The sequence below is a fragment of the Pyrgilauda ruficollis genome, unplaced genomic scaffold, assembly GCF_017590135.1.
Source record: "Pyrgilauda ruficollis isolate IOZ18807 unplaced genomic scaffold, ASM1759013v1 scaffold16, whole genome shotgun sequence".
In the NCBI taxonomy this organism is placed as follows: Eukaryota; Metazoa; Chordata; class Aves; order Passeriformes; family Passeridae; genus Pyrgilauda; species Pyrgilauda ruficollis.
Window position 1 is genome coordinate 12840058 of NW_024514764.1, and position 3361 is coordinate 12843418.

Consider the following 3361-nt stretch of genomic DNA (forward strand, 5'->3'; position numbering starts at 1 on the left):
GGCGCCGCCCCCGCCCCGCACCGGCCCCGCGTAAACAAAGGCGGCGGGAGGGGCCGCAGCGCGGCCGGAGCGGCACCGGGACACGGCGGCGGAACGCGGCGGGACACGGCGGGGCGGGGGGCGACTGGAGCGGCCGGGACGGTACCGACCCGTGCTGGCACCGGCCCGTCACACCGCGTCGCGTCCTGACCTGGCTCCATCCCATGCTATTCTATCCTATGCTACTCTATCCTATGCCGCTCTGTCCCATCCTACCCTCATCCTGCCCTGTCCCAAACCCATCCCACCTCCTACCATCCTGAGGTGTCCCCGTGCCACTCCATACCCATCACATCCTATCCTATCGTACCATACCAAACCCTACCCTATCCCACCCTGACCTGTCCCCCTCCCATGCCACCTCATTCTATCCTGCCCTGGTTCCATCCCATCCTACCCCATCTTGTCCTGCTTTATCCTACCCCATCCTTACCTGTGTCCATTCCACCCCACATCATTCCATCCTGCCCTATCCTCCGCTATCCCGTTCCACCCTGGCCTGTTGTGTTCCTATCTTATCCTATTTCAATGTGACCTGTCCCCATCCCACCTCATCCCAGCCCATCTTGCCATAGTTCTGTCCTATCCTGCTGTGTCCTATCCAGTCCTGATCTGCCTTGTCTCCATCCCATCCAGCCTTGTCCCTATCCTATCCTATCCTATCCTATCCTATCCTATCCTATCCTATCCTATCCTATCCTATCCCCATCCCATCCTGTCCTAGTCCTTTGCCATCCTACCCTCACCTGACCTGTCCCCATCCCATCCCCATCACACCCTAACCTCACTCCATCCTAACTCATCCCATCCTATCCTGTCCCATCCAATTCTACCTCAGCCCATTCTGACCTGCCTCATCTCCATCCCATCCCATCCTGTCTCATGGTATCCTGTCTTGTTCCAGTTCCATTTAATCCTATTCCATCCTGTCCTGTTCCCATTCTATCCTGCTTTATCCCCATCCCACCTCATCTGCCCTACCCCATCCTGTCCTATCCTACCTATCCTGACGTGTCTTGTCCCTATTCCATCTTATCCCATCCTATCCTGTCCCCATCCATTGCTGTCCTACATCCAGTTTGTCCCTCCCCATTCTACCCTATCCCCATCCCAATCCCACCTAATCCCCTCCCCATCCTATCCTACCCCAGCCTGGCCTCTCCTAGTCCTGTCCCATCCTCTTCTATTCAATCTCATCCCATCCCATCCCTGGTCCCAGCAGGGTCTGGCTTTTGGGGGGCTCAGGGGGCTGCCAGTGGCTGGGGGGAGGGGGTGTCACAGCAGCCCTGGGGCTGTCACAGGACTCAGGGAGCTGGGGGTGACAGGGATCCTATGGCTGGCAAGGGGCTTTGGGGAGGAGGCTCTGGCGGCTGCCAGAGGCATCCTGAGGGCTGATGGGGGGTTCTGGGGGCTGGTGGGGAGCTTGGGGAGTTGATTGAGGGGGGCTGGGAGCTGTCAGGGGGCTTGAGGATCTGATGGGGGGCTGTGGGGGCTGACAGAGGGGCTCTGAAAGCTAGCAGGGGACTCGAGGAACTGCTGGAGGGGTCTGGGAGCTGGCAGGGGGCTGTGGGGCCTCGCAAGGCGGTTGGGGGCTGGCAGGGCCATGGAGCTCACAGGAGGCATAGGGGGCTCCGGGTAGGGGTGGCAGGTTCATGTGGCCAGGGGGCTTTTAGGGCGGTTTTTGGGGGGTTGGCAGAGGGGTTATGGGGAATGGGGGGGGCTTAGGGGGATAATGGGGGGATGACAGAGGCTTTGGGGGTCTGTGGAGGTGCCAGGAAGGTGTGGGGCTGGCAGGGGAGCACAGGGCTAGCAGGAGCCATGGTGCGCTGGCAGGGGTTGTGGGGGGGTCACAGAGGGGCACAGAGCTGGGAGGGGACTCTGGGGGACTGCTAGGGGAGCACAGGGCTGGCAGGGGCCATGGGGAGTTGGTAGGGAGGGATGGGGCTGGCAGGAGCCGTGTGGTACCTGAGGGAACCTACCTGTGGCAGGTGACCTCCCCCCACAGTCCCCCCCCCAGCACTGCCTGCGTGGGTCCAGGGCCACCAGAGCGGGAACACCAGGGGGTCCTGGGGTGGGCTGTCACCCCGGAGGGGCAGGAGCCGGCCCTGCAGAGCAGGGTGGGCTCAGCCCTCCCCCTCCCACAGCCCGGCCCCGCTGGGAGCTGCAGGACAGGTTCTGCCGGGTGTCCCCTGGGCCCCCTGCCCGGCCCCCGCAGGGGCCCCACGGCGGGGGCTGCGCGTCCCCCCACGGCACGGGGACACCGCGTCCCCCTCCCTTTCATGGTGAGCCTGCTGGGGACACAGCGGCTTCTCCCCCTCCCGCAGGAAATCCCTCGGCAGGGTGGGATTTCGGTCACCCGCGTGGGGCAGTGCTGCCCTCCCGCGTCTCCCCTGCTTGTGGCGGGGATGTTGGGGACACGGCGGCTCCCCCACAAAAACACCCAAACCACGGGTGGGATGTGGCTTCGGCCGCCTGTGTGGATCAGAACTGTCCCTCCATTCGTGTCGTCCGTTCTGCTGCGCGGCTGTAGGGGACACAGCAGCTCTGCCCCCGCCAAAGAAAACCCCAAACCGCGGGTGGGATGTGGTTTCAACTGCCCGCCTGAGACAATTGTGCCCCTCACTCGCGTCCCACCTTTTGTGGGGCTCCTGGGGACCCGGCAGCGCCCGCATGGAACAGAGCTTCCTCCCCGTGTGTCCCTCTCTTTCGTACGGAGGACACCGCATCTCACCCTGAAAAAAAAAAAAAACAAAACCCAACAAAAAACCAAACGGAAACAAAACAACCACGGGTGTTTTGGTGGGGTGTGACTTCAGCCACCCGCCTGGGACAGAGCTGTCCCCCACGCGCGTGTCCTCCCTTTTATAGCGGCGCTGTTGGGGGCACTGCAGCCTTCCCCGCAAGAAAAACCCCAACCAAACAAAAAACGCGTGGGGCAATGTTGTGTGCCCCCCTCCCTGCCCCCCCATGTCGGGGGGCGCGTTGAGGACGCCGCAGCTGCATTCCGCCCCCAAAAGCAAATCACGGGTGGGGTGTGCCCAGCCACCCGCGTGGGCCCCGGGGGACGGACCCCCCCGGCGAGGCTGCAGCATCCGGGCCGGCCCCGCCACATCCTGCCGCCGGAAGGAGCCGCGGCCCCGGGACAACCCCCCCGCCGGTGACGTCATGCGGGGGCCCCCGCCAGGCGTGACGCCAGCCCCGCTCTGTGACGTCACGCGACGGGCGGGCGGCGCCGCTTCTGCGGGGAGGGGGATCCCCCCCAACCCCCATTTCCCCGGTGTGACCCCCACCCTCCCCCCCCGAGCCGCCCCGGTACGGGGTG